Below are 14,318 nucleotides of genomic sequence, written 5' to 3'. Positions count from 1 at the left end.
ACAACCCCAAATGTATGATCATCTAATCTTTGATAAGGGAGCAAGAGATGTGAAGTGGAGCAAGGAAAGCCTCTTTAACAAATGGTGCTGGCACAACTGGACAACCACATGCAAAAAAATGGGCATAGACCTTGACCTGACACCATGCACAAAAGTCAGATCAAAATGGATTAAAGACCTCAACATCAGACCACAAACCGTAAGGTACATTGAAGACAAGGTCGGCAAAACCCTCCACGATATTGAAGATAAAGGTATCTTCAAAGGTGACACAGAACTAAGCAATCTAGTAAAAACAGAGATCAACAAATGGGACTACATTAAACTAAAAAGTTTCTGCACCGCAAAAGATACAGTGACCAGAATCCAAAGACTATCCACAGAATGGGAAAGGATATTTACACAATACCCATCAGATAAGGGGTTGATATCAATGGTATATAAAGCACTGGTTGAAATCTACAAGAAGGAAACATCCAACCCCATCAAAAAATGGGGCGAAGAAATGAACAGAAACTTTACCAAAGAAGAATTACGAATGGCCAAAAGGCACATGTAAAAGTGCTCTACATCACTAATCATCAGAGAGATGCAGATCAAAACAACCACAAGATACCACCTCACACCACAGAGACTAGCGCACATCCAAAAGAACAAAAGCAACCACTGTTGGAGAGGATGTGGCGAGAAAGGGACCCTTCTACACTGCTGGTGGGAATGCCCACTGGTTCAGCCCTTCTGGAAAACAATATGGACGATTCTCAAAAAATTAGAAATTGAGCTCCCATTTGACCCAGCAATACCACTGCTGAGAATATATCCCAGAGAGGCAAACAAGTATAATCGAAATGGCATATGCACATGTATGTTCATCGCAGCACTGTTTACAATAGCCAGAATCTGGAAAAAACCCGAATGCCCTAGAACGGATGACTGGTTGAGGAAACTTTGGTACATCTATACAATGGAATACTATGCAGCTGTTAGAAAAAAGGAGGTCACAAATTTTTTATTTAAGTGGATCGGCATGAAAAGTTTCATGCTAAGTGAAATGAGTCAGAAAGAGAGAGACAGACATTGAAAGATTGCACTCATCTATGACATATAGAATAACAGAGTGGGAGACTAACACCCAAGAATTGTAGAAACAACTACCAGGAGGTTGACTCCATGGCTAGGAGGCTGGCCTCACATTCTGGGGAAAGGGCAACTCAGAGAAGGGATCACCAACTATAATGTAGTCGAAGGCCATGTGGGAGAAGGGAGTTGCGGGCTGAATGAGGGCTAGAGACTGAGCACAGTGGCCACTCAACACCTTTATTGTAAACCACAATAGCTAATTAGAGGGAGAGAACAGAAGGGAATGCCCTGCCACAGTGACAGGGTGGGGTGGGGGGAGATGGGATTGGGGAGGATGGGAGGGATGCTGGGTTTACTGGTGGTGGAGTATGGGCACTGGTGAAGGGATGGGTTCCCGAACTTTGTATGGGGGAAGCATAAGCACAGATGTGTATAAATCCGTAACTGTACCCTCGTGGTGATTCATTAATTAAAAATAAATAAATTTATTAAAAAAGTTTAAAAAATAGGTTCTTCTGCTGCTTAGATGCCAGATAAATACCAATTATAAATTTTCTTGAACCTGTTAGAAAACTGACATTATTGGTCAGTGAGATTTATGGAAAAATCTGGCACTCGGAAAAGAAATAGGTTCCGTGACCTTTCCCCCTTGGTCAGGGCACAGGAGGAAGATGAACCATGTCTGGAATAAACACTTAAATGTTAAGGATAAGCTAGCACAGTTGTGCATCCCTGGAGATCCATGATTCATCAGTACTTCTCACAGTGTTCATTTCCATGTGCTGTTTGCTATGCAGAAGGACTTAAAAGAAATATTTGAGGTTCAGTGGACATTAGCAAAATGAGCTGAGACAAATGCAAGAAACCTCCTTCCACTTGAAGCTAACCTCTAAGTCACTAATAAAAGAAGAGGGAAAAATGAAAAACCCTGACTCCTGGCATAAAGCACTCAATGAATTTAAAATGGGTATAAAAGCAAAAATTGCCTGGTGGTGGTGGTGTTGGGGCAGGGGGAAGGAAACCAGCTTGAGTTCAGGACTTTGGATGAATATCACGCATACATCTTATTCTCACACAGGGAAAGCCAGTGAACTGACTCCTGCCTAAACCCATCCCATCATACAAGCTGAAATTAATTGAAGAGGCAGGCTGGCAATGCCAAGGGCACTGGTTTATATGCTCAGTAGCTGCCTGAAATTCAAGCTGCAGAAGAGAGAAGAATCTCTGTTCCGATCACAACCTTTGATCTAAGAACTATTGTGTAACACCAGGAGGGAACATGGGGAGAAATCTCATAGGGACGAAATGTTGGGTCACTGAAAATTGAAGGTGGAGCAGGAACATTGTTAGGGCAAATGGGTCATGCAAGGCTTCAAGCAAGCTCAAGATAACAGCAGCTTAAAGGGGGTTGTCATTTGTAGTGTATGATAGAAAATGACTGATGATGGGAGTCTTCAGTCACTACTGGTAGGAATGTAAACTGAGTCAACCCCTATGAAACCCAGTAGAGATATCTCAAAACTCAAAACCAGACTGACCATATGATCCAGCATTTCAATTCCTCAGTCCCTATCCCCAAAACACAAAACACTAATTCCTGAAGATGTATGTGCTCCTGTGTTCATTGCAGTGCAATTTACAATGGCCAAGATCTAGAAACAATCTGAGGGAGATGGGTAGATAAAATATTAAATATAATTTAAATGTGAAAAAAAGTCCAGCATTTTTCTACAAGGGTGGAACTAGAGGGAGTTGAGCTAAAGTAAATCCAAAAGAGAAAGACAAATACCAGACCACCTCAGCCATATGTGGAATGGAAAGAAACAAAGCAATGAAATAGACCATGACTGAAGCAAACAACACTAAGGAATACAGGTGGGCAGGAAGGAATGGATGGTTCTATGGACAGTGTCAGAGGACTGTTAGCGTTTTGATGTGGTATGGTAATGATGTGGTATGTAGTAAAATAAGCACGTGCTTATTTGAGCTCTATGTTTAAATTGATAGAAAAATTATGTTTAAACATAGGGTGGTATGTGGTATGCTAACATTGCACTTCTAAAATATAAACTTTGCATTCACATAACCATTAATAGTTCAAACACAAAATGACAAATGAATCTTCACCTTGAGAGATTACCAAGCGGCTACTGACCAAACCTCACTCCACTTTCACAGGGAAGACTCAAAAAAGAAACATGGCCAAATATTAGTCAGAACTTCCTCTTCTGATATACACAATATTTAATATTCCTCTTTTGATATACACAATATATAATACTATATTAAAATGCATGCAGCTTACAACAAAGGACAGAAATAATCTACTATCAAAATTAAAAAATACAGTACGTATATCCAGACCAAAAGCAATGTAGATGTTGGATTTATCAAACAGGGTATTTACCATAATTAAGACACTCTGGTTCACATCTGTGTCTTAGAGTAATGATAACATATCCTTTCACGCTCAGCAGTCCTGGTTTTGGATAAAAATGAACATCCTACTTGTAAAGACTTCAGGTATCTTATCTCCTTTAAAGTCCAAGTATTATGGTCAAGAAATTATCTTTCTTTCCCCAGATGATAAAACCAGCCTTCAGATTTGCTATTAACATATAGAACATTTGACTTAAAGTCTAAACTTTACTCATTTTCAGCATCACGGAGTCATATAATTCTTAGATCATGTATAGTTCTATCAATTTAAACATAGAACTCAACTAAACAAGTGTTTTATTTAAACATAATTTGTGTAATTTCCTGAAAATCTTCTTGGCAATGGTTTTCTTCACAAAAATACTCAGTTGGTAGAGAATAGGTTTTTCTGCCATACCTCCTATATAAATCAAGCCTTTGTTCAAGATTTTCTTATCAATCTTTCGTAATATTTTTTACTTTAGTTTCACATGTAAAAATTCTCCTTTTCACCTACTGGATGGGAATCACCATCAAAGCATAAATAATTTTGGCTTCTAAATTAAAAATAATTTCAAACTGAAGTTATAAACTTAATTAGAAAGCAACAGAAAATAAAATATCTTATTTGGAGGCATATATATAAATATTAAGAGTTAATAAGTGAAAGCAACCAACCCAGAACAAATAAAAGAAAATTTCTTTATTTATTTTTCTTTTTAGTCACAGGAGTGAATATTTTTTTGCTTTTATTTATATCTATGCAAGTGACATGTTCAGTTTGCACTCAAAATTATTAGGATTTGTCATAATGTAATCAGTACTCAGAAATTAGAAAGAAAAACGTTGTTTAAAAATCACCAGCAGATGTGTTTTTGAAGAAGCAGTCAATTTTCTGCAATTATGGCAGTGACTTTTCTGAACAGCAAGATGAAATTCATCAAATGTTTTCTGCTTTTTACCCTGTGTTAAATTCGTATAGGAGTCATTAGAGTGAGTAGGTTGAACAGGAAATGAACTCTAAGTAGCTTTCTAGAAGCATTCTAATTTCTATTGTCAGTGTAATTTTTTAACTTATAAAGTAACAGGAAAGAAAATGCAAGCATATTATGTGATTTCTCCATATAGCTGATGTTAATTACTAGTGATTATAAGCAAGCAAAAATTTTCCCTTTTGTTTCTACATACAGATATGTTATTAAACATCATATTGAATTTAGCTATGCTTTTTTAAATAAAATTTGCTGTGTTGTTAAAAAAAAGTAGGTTACATGTCTTTCACAATGCCTTACTGTTCTCACAATGCTCCACCAGGAACCAGCCCACCATTTGAATGTCTGGTGTGTGTAAACGGGACCGGGACAAGCCAACCATGCAAACAGTTGGGTCATGACAAACCGTTATGTAAGACATCCATGTTTGTCCAAATGATATCCACACTATCCTCCTTTCATACTCGGGACAATAACCGGGTGGGCTGAATCTAGTTGTCAATAAATACAAATAGGGTCAACTCGTATTATTCAACAGGAGGGACCCCAACACAGGTGTAAACAAAACTCCCAGCCACGTGCGGTGCGCCCTTCAGCAGCAACTCAGGCCTGGAGTCCCTGCCTGGCCCCCAGCTCCCCAGATGCGCCCCGAGGCTCCATTGCCCCACGTTCCCGTCGGGCCTCACCCACACCCCGACCGCCCCGGGGAGGCTCCGATTCTGCGGGACCCCGTGCCCAGGCGCTCCGTGGACACGCCCAAGCCTTGGCGCCCTCCGCTCCATGCGCCCGAAGGTCCCATGTGTGCATGTGGTGGAGGGGCGCGGGGGGTTCGAGCGTTCGGGACCCCGAGCCCCGAGTTCTGAGGTCACGGGCCACGTCACTAAGGTTATCGCGGAAGGAACGCTGGTTCCTAGGGACGCGCCGCACCGGCACACTCCCGCTCGGCGCTAGTCGACAGTTCAGGAGTGAATTCCTGCGACAGAGGAGGCCCGGTTTGCTGGCCAGCGCCTGGCGCTGCCCACTGGCTGTTCCGCCGCAGACCCGCACCCTCCCACACCTTGATCCCCCCTTTCCGAGAGCTCCAGCCCACGGTGAGTGTCCGCGGGAGGGACAGACACCCGGTGCGCGGGAATGTGGACCTCAGGATACAGAGAGGGGGGACCAGGGGTCAGGGAAACAGGGTGAGCTGGAGGGAGGGAGGGAGGACTAAGGGGGCGTAGCAGCCCCAGGGGAGGGGACATGGTAGCCCCAGGACAGAACGAGGTGGACCCAAAGCATTATCAGAACCCAAAGAGATCCCAGAGAGTATCCGTACATTTCCTTCTATGCTTTGGTTCCCTGAGTATCTCTGGGGGCAGTGGTCGGTACCGCCCAAACCCCGCCCCAAATCCTAAGAGGGATTCCAAGGGACCCTGCTTCAAGGACGCGTGTCTTACACACGCGCATCCATTGGGCGCACCCCGCATTGCTCGGAGGATGCCAACCGTGCGCAGAGGAGGCCGCAGAGCGCGAGGGCACAAAGTTACGAGTGGGGCGGGGGCGGGGAGGCGAAAGCCCGGCACATGCAGGACCAACGGGTCGAACCCTGACCCGGTACCAGGCTCGTGAGGCTCCCGGAGAGGCTCCGATTCTGCGGGACCCCACGCCGGACGCTCCATGGATGCGCCCAAGCCTTTGCGCCTTTGGCTCCGTGCACCTGACGGTCCCATGTGCGCACTTGGGGGGGTGCGCGGGGAGGTTCCAGCGTGTAGGACCCCCGAGTCCCAAGTTCTGACGTCACGTGTCATGGCGCTGAGGGTATCCCAGAAGGAACGCTGGGTCCTAGGGAGGCGCCGGACCGGCACACTCCTGATCGGACGCTAGTCGCTAACAGGGGACGTCAATTCCTGTGACAGACGAGGGCTAGGTCGCTGCCCAGCGCCTGGTGCTGCCCGCTGCTGTTTCGCTAAGGACCTGCACCAGCCCACAGCTTCATCATCCCTTTCCGACACCTCCAGCCCACAGTGAGTGCCCGGGGCAGGGGCGCGGGGGCAGAGACCTGGGGCAGAGATAGGGGACCAAGGGTCAGGGAAACGGGGCCAGCCAGAGCTAGGAAGGTCTCAGGGGAGGGGGAGTGGCAGCCCAGGACAGAAGGAGGGAGACCCTCAGGGAGGAGGGTGGGGAGCCACAAGGGAGGAGGGTGGGGAGCCCCGAGGATAATGATGGGACTCCCCAGGGAGGAGAAGGGGAACAGCTAGGGAGATTGAAGAGACCCTAGGCAGGAGGGTGGGAAACAACTACCGATGAGGGTGGGAGTCCAGAGGGAGGAGTCCGGCGAGCCCCTAGGGAGCCGGGTGGGAATCCCCAGATAGGAGGTGTCTTCTGGGCTGACAGCACTTGCCTTGCATGATCCAGACTCACACCCGGGCTCCGGAGATGGGCCCCCAGACCCACCAGGAGGGACCCCTGAGGCCGACCTGGAGTCAGCCCTGGGCACCATGGTGTGGCCCCGAACCCGGCCAAACAAGAAAATATTTTTGTGTGACCACGGGGACCCCAAAGGTGGAGGAAGGGACCCCACTGCATGGAGGGGCTGTGTGTCTCTGGGCTGCCAGGGTCTGAGTGTGGCCTGTGATCTACAGAGCCCTGACCTGGGATGACACGGAGACCCTCCGACGTGCGATTCCACCAGGACCTGGGGACGCTGCGACCATCCCAGGCGTCATGCACATGGGGCTACTGTGGGCCCAGCTACCCGGGGCAGCCACAGCCCCACGCCCATTATCCCTACAACCCAGGGCCGTATCTCCACGGCCTGCCAACTTACTACCAACAGCCGGGGCCCAGTGTCCAGCCCATGGGGTCCTATGGGCAGAGGGCTGGCTCCTATAGCCAGCCAGGCCCGCACTCTGCCCAGGGCTACTATGGCCAGCGGGCTCGCCCCCAAGGCCCACTGTTAGTCCCCTCTGACGATGAGGGATGGCCCATTCGCCACCCTAACGACTGGTGCGAGGCCGTGGTCTACTGTCCACGGAAAGCCCCGTGCTTCCAGGGGGGCACGCCTCACTGCCAGGCCTTGATAGGCCAGAAAACACCTCTTGGCCAGGCGGTGGCCACCGCCCCAGCCCAGAACGGGGCCGCAGAGACCCAGAAGGAGGCCCCAGAGCCTCAGAAGGAGGCCCCAGCACCTAAGAAGGAGGCCCCAGCACCCAAGAAGGAGGCCCCAGCACCCCAGAAGGAGGCCCCAGAGCCCCAGGAGGCCCCAGCACCTCAGAAGGAGGCCCCAGCACCCAAGATGGAGGCCCCTCCGCCTCTGCCCCCGGCGGCAGTGCCCGCCCCAGCTGCACCTGCAGCCGCAGGGGGCCCTACAGCCCCTGACCATGGTCACGCTGTGTCCACCAAGGACACGCAGGCCCCTGATAGTGACGTAGAGTCCATGGAAACAGAGTCCTGTGGGAGTAGTGTTCAGTCTATGGATACCGAATCCCAAGGGGAACCATTGAGCGATATGGAAGTAGATCCGCCCAGTGTCCCCGTGACCCAGCCACCTGCCACGCTGGCTGCACCCCAGGGCCAGACCACCCACGTCCAGGCCCCAGGGACATCGAATCAGTCCAAAAAGAGGAAATGGAACGGCCTTACAAAGCTGCAAGGCCCTCAACGCAAGAGGCACCAGCCGGGCGCTGGACCTGGGCCAAGTGGCACCCAGGGCACCCATGTGCCAGTGCCAGAGTTTCAGTTTGCACTGCCGCGGCAGCTCGGGCCTCCCAATATGCGGGGGCTAAGTGGCACCCAGGGTGGGGCTCTGTCCGTGCCAGCCTTCCAGTTTGCACCCCCAAGGCAGCTCGTGCCTCCCAAAGTGCCGGGGCCACGTGGTACCCAGGGTGCACCTGTGCCTGCACCCGCCACCCAGATCCCACAGGTGCCGCACCCTGTGCCGCCCTTTGTGCCCGCACCCCAGCAGGGCTTGAAAAGTGGTGCCACCCAGCGGGGGTGGCACCAGCGGCCACTTGTAGCTCCTGCAACTCTGAGGCTGCCTGTGCCAGCACCCCAGCAGGGCTCAACCAGTGGTGCCCCCCAGAAAGGGTGGTACAAACAGCCACTTGTGGCTCCTCCCAACCAGGTCCTACCTGTGTGGCACCGTAGGTTCCCCTATGTGCCCGCACCCCAGCAGGGCCTGGCCAGTGCCACGGGGCGAGCGTTGGGCCAGAGTGCACCTGTCAGTCGTGCCAACCAGGTCCCACGTGCGTGGCACCGTATGCCCTCATATGTGACCGCACCCCTGCAGGGCAGAAGAAGCAAGGCCACCCAGCGGGCAGGGCACCAGCATTCACTGGTCAATCGTGCCAACCAGGTCCCACCTGCATGGCAGCGTGTGCCCGCACATGTGCCCGCACCCCAGCAGGGCTCGAGTAGTGGTGCCACCCGGCGGGCATGGCGCCGACGGTCAGTTGTTGCCCCCTATGGGCAGCAGGGTCAGGGCGCCCCAGCCCGGAAATTGAAGCGCTAGGGGGCGCTGGGCACAGGGGCTGCTGCCCCATGGGGCCCTCTGCCCTGAGGCCTCAAGGTCAGACACCCCCTTCAGACACCCTGGGGACCCCCAATCTAACAGGGCTCTCATCACTCCCATTACCATACAGAATGTTCCAGAATGGTCTCCCCATGACCATCTGGTACCCGTCCCTTCTGCCCACCATGGACATGTGCTTTGCCCGACACCATCCGGGCCCCCACCCAGCCCTCCCGACCCTTCTCCCTGCTGTCCCATAGTTTTCTCCCCGAGTCACATGGATTTAACCTTGGTTCGACACTGTCCTCAGAAGAGTACCGGGACTATGTCATCACCATTAAGAACAATAGCTGACAACACTCAGTCACCTTTGATCAATTCCTGAGTGTGTGTGATTCACACGATGAAATATGTTTGCCTATAGTTTAACTTAGAAAATATGATAGCAGATTGTTTATGATATAATAAAGTTGTTGCAACCTGCCTGGCCCTGCACTGTGCTTTTCTCTCCGAACAGGTGAGCGGGCATCGCCCCGTCGGGGTGAGGGATGGCAGGGTGGGGCCGGGTGCTCTGCAGTGCTCCCCATGCTGACGCTCTGAGATCTCGGCACGGCTCCCCTGTCCTCCATGCTGAGGGCCCTTGCCAATCGGTGAGACCCTCAGTTCCACTCAGCCCTGTCCCAGGCCAGCCCCCTCCCAAATCTGAAGCACTGCCGGGCCCTCTAGCCAAGCAGCAGAGAGGCTGCGGACCAGGGTCAGAGATGGGGCTGGGGGCTCAGCGGAGGCACCTGCATGGCAGAGACAGCCCTGGGCTCGCCCCTCGGGAGGCCAAACTCCAAACACCTCCAACACTGGGATGGAGACATAGGGGCTGGCCGGAGCCAGAGGACAGTGGGTGGGCATTGGCCTGGCACAAGGCCCTCCGGGCTCCATCCTCGGTATCCCGTACCTGCCCCAGCCCCCAGGAGTAACTCCTGAGAGCAGAGTCAGAGGTGACCCTGAGCGGGACCGGGGCTGGTGCAAAGCTTGAAAGTTCATCGATCAGCTCATACGGGGGGAGTGGGGGGACGGATCAGTAGCTGTTTTAAAGCCTCTAGGCTGCAGACAGCGGACCCCAGGGCCGCCCGCCTCTCCCTGAGGATGGCACAGATCATTGCCTGAAGTCAATGGCCCGAGAAGCGCGGCCATTCCCACCCACGCTGCGGGCGCCAGGCTGACTGGGATCCGGTGGTCGGGGGCAGGAGTCGGTGTGGAGACATCAGACCCAGGGGCTGGGAGGGACTCAAGGGTTGACTGTGAGCGCGGCACAGCCACGGCTCAACCTGACCCCGATGGAACCTGAGCGTCACCTGCAGACTGGACACTCGCCACCTCCTGAAGCAGCCGGCTCCTCCGGGACAAGCGGCCAGTGGGCCTCGGTCCTGCTCTCCGGGACCCGGCAAGGACACGGCTCTTAGGTGGGCTCACACAGGAAGGGACATGGGTCAGACATTGGGTAAAACTATTAGCGTCACGGGGGCTCTGAGATAGGTCAACAGGCAAGAACACAGGACTTTGAGGTGGGGTCACACAGGTAGGAGCACAGGACTTTGAGGTGGTGTCACACAGGTAGGAACACAAACTCTGAGGTGGGGTCACACAGGCAGAAACATGGGCTCTGTCACGGGGTCACACAATTAGAGACTTGGAGTTCTGAGTAGGAATCACACAGGTAGAGACATGGGCTCTGAGGTGGGGTCACAGAATCACTAACACAGGACTCTGAGGTGGGGTCACACAAACAGGGGCACAGGACTATTAGATGAGGTGACACATGTAGGAACACAGTACTTATGTGGGGTCACACTGGCAGGGACACGGGGCTCTAAGGTGGGGTCACATTGGTAGGTAAACAGGACTGAGGTGGGGTCACACAGGCAATGACACGGAATCTGAGGTGTGGTCACATGTCCAGGGACACAGGACTCTCAGGTGGGGTCACACAGGCAGGGACACAGGACTGAGGTGGGGTCACACAGGCAAGGACACGGAAACTGATGTGGGGTCACACGTCCAGGGACACAGGACTCGGAGGTGGGGTCACACAGCAGGGACACAGGACTCTCAGGTGGGGTCACACGGGCAGGGACACAGCTCTGAAGTGGGATCACACATGTAGAGACATGGGACTCAGGTGGAGTCACAAAGGCAGGCACAGGGCTCTGAGGTGGGGTCACACAAACAGGATCACAGAATTCTGAGTTGGGGTCAACACAGGCAGGGACACAGGACTCTGAGGTTAGGTCACAGAAGAGGTGAGGTCACTTAAGCTGGGACATGGGATTGTGAGGTGGGGTCCATTGGATAGGGCAGAACGGTTCATGATGTGTTGCAACAAATTGGGAAGGTCTACTCACGGTCACACAAGTAGAAACAAGGGCATTGAGGTGGGTCAAACAAGCAGGGACAGCTCTCTGAGGTGGGTCTCATGGACAGAGATGGAGTTCTCTGTGGAGTCCCACAGGCAGAGAAGGGGCTCTGAAGTGGCGTCACACAGCAGCTGTGAAGAAGCTCTGAAGAGGCTGGGACAGGAATCTGTGAGCAGAGTTCACACAGGGAGGGCAGGGGCTGTCAGCTGAGGTCACACAGGGACCACAGGGGCTGTGAGCTGAGGTCACAGAGGCAGAAATGTGGCTGTGAGGTGAGGTCACATGGGTAGAGACACGAGGCTCTGTGGTGAATCAAACAGTGAGGGAGAAGAACCCTGACTTGAGGTCATAAACAGATACAAGGTCCCTGATGTGACGTCATGATGGGCACAAGTTGGGCTCCTTGAGGTGAGTCCCACAGGTAGGGATAGGGTTGTCCAGGTGAATCACACAAAAGGGTACAGAGCACCTAAGGTGAGGTCATAAAATCAGGTACAGGGGTCCTTGAGGTGAGGTCACACAGGCAGGGATAAGGGTCCCTGAGGTGAGGTCACAAAGGCAGGATTAGGGGTCCCTGAGGTGAGGTCACACAGGCAGGTATAGGGGACCCTGAGTCTGAGTTCACACAGGTAGGAATAGGGGCACCTGAGGTGAAGTCACACAGGCAGGTACAGAGCACCTGAGGTGAGGTCAGACAGGCAGGTATAGGGGTCCCTGAGGTGAGGTCAGACAGGCAGGTATAGGGGACCCTGAGGTGAGGTCACACAGGCAGGTATAGGGGTCCCGGAGATGAGGTCATACAGGCAGGTACAGAGCACCTGAGGTGAGGTCACACAGGCAGGTATAGGGGTCTCTGAGGTGAAGTCACACAGGCAGGTACAGGGATCCCTGAGGTGATTCACACAGGCAGTATAGGGGTCCCTAAGGAGACGCACACAGGCTGGTCTAGGGGTCCCTGACGTGAGTCGCACAGGCATATACAGGGCCCCCTGAGGTGAATCACACTGGCAGGGATGGGTGTCCCTGAGGTGGGTCGTGCAGGCTGGTAGAGGGCTACTGGCATTTTGCACCCTCAGGCAGTGAGCTCTCTTTCCCTTTACAGCCAGGACCACATGAACCCACGTGTAGAACACAAACCAGAAAATTTCCACGCTCCCATTTGGTTGTGTTTTAGAGGTTTGACCCTCATCCAACAAATTTCACAGATGTCAAATGAAGCTGGCCAGATATTCACACAAACAACACCTATTTTCCTCACCTCTAAATTTGGCTGTGAATACACCCAGAAAAGGAGGAAGAATTCGTAGCTGTAGCCCTCCTATTACCCAGACCCCGACTGTGATGAAAGCAGCATGCAAGGCCCCAAGATAGGCCCCGAATCACCCTGTTGCCACATGTAGCCTCGAGACCAAATGGGAAACAAGCGTCCAGGGGCTGAGTTCTCACAGCCAGGGGCGGAAGGACGAGTGTCCTGAGGGCGGCTGCTTCACAGAGACGTGCTGGTGAAGGTAACGGGGACCCCAGTCTCTCCGAGGGGCAGCACACAGCTCACACATGAACGTGCTTAGTTAGGCACTAGGGACTTGATTTCACCCACAGAACTACAGGAGGGCATCTGAGAAAAGTGTACACATATGTAGGAAAGAGAGCAGGGGAGGATTTGCAAAACCCAGATGCAAAGTGCTCTGTCCACGGCTGGCTGGTGTATGGTCATCCACGGGACACGACTCACTGCCAGTCCCGTGTACAAGTCACTGACGTTATTCCCATCCTGCATTCACAGAGAAGGAAAAGCTCAAAGACAACAGCCGTAGGCAGAGGCTGAAAGGAGAGGACAGAGCAGACAACGGTCATGCAGAGTCTTCCTTCCTCTGCCAGACCTTGTTTCATTTTGACCAGCTCGAATAATCAGATTTTTCACTTTCAGAAATGAACAGTGGCTGAGGTGAGATTTTTCTCACCAATGTCACCCATTCATTCATTCAGAACATCTTCACAAGACAGTGCAGAGCACGCAGTAAAGGAGGGAAACCATCTGGTTTTGAGCACATGGAAAGAGCCGTTTCTCTGGACAGAAGAATGCAACGGAACAGTTGGGATTGAGTTTGGTTTTTTGCATGTGAGTGTCATGGCATAGACAAGAGATTCACAGAGGCGCATATGCTGCCTGAGCCCATGTGCTGCTTGTGCCATGTGGCCGAGCACATGTGTCGCCCGCATCTCCCCCCTTGAGATGTGTACTTTCATGCTTTCATGTCCAGTGCTAGGGTGCGTGTAGAGCTCCCTCCATCTTTGGAGGAGCCCGCGTTCTTTCTTGAGCGCGTTACTCCTACTGCTTTTTCCTTTTCTACTTATCCCTTCCTCCTTCCCTAAGACCTTCTAAATAAAGTCTGTTACTTAAAAAAAAAAAAAAGAGATTCACAGAGGACCACAGAGAATCCCGCCTGGAATCTATCTTGCTAGAGCTGGGAAGCTAGGAATGATTCTGACTTTTAACTCTTTTTTTCATTTTGGGTCATACCCGGTGATGCACAGGGGTCACTCCTGGCTCTGTACTCAGGAATTACCACTGGCAGTGATCAGCGTACCATATGGGATGCTGGGAATCGAATTTGGGTCTGCCATGTGTAAGGCAAACACTCTACCCACTGTGCTATCGCTCCAGCCCCTGATTCTGACTTAAACAAATTTATTAGTGAATCACCATGAGGTACAGTTACAAACTTATGAACTTCCTTATTTGCATTTCAGTCATACAGTGATCGTTTGCCCATCCCTCCCAAGTACCCATTCTCCTCCACCAATGCTCCCATTATCCTCCCATAACCCCCACCCCTTCTCCCACTACCCCACCCTGGCTGTGTACACTGCATTTGGTGGCATAAACTGAATGTAAAATATGATGCCATTCTGAAGGTAGAATATCTCCTC

Source organism: Sorex araneus, chromosome X (assembly GCF_027595985.1).
Source record: "Sorex araneus isolate mSorAra2 chromosome X, mSorAra2.pri, whole genome shotgun sequence".
Lineage (NCBI taxonomy): Eukaryota > Metazoa > Chordata > Mammalia > Eulipotyphla > Soricidae > Sorex > Sorex araneus.
Note: the sequence above shows the minus strand (reverse complement) of the source record.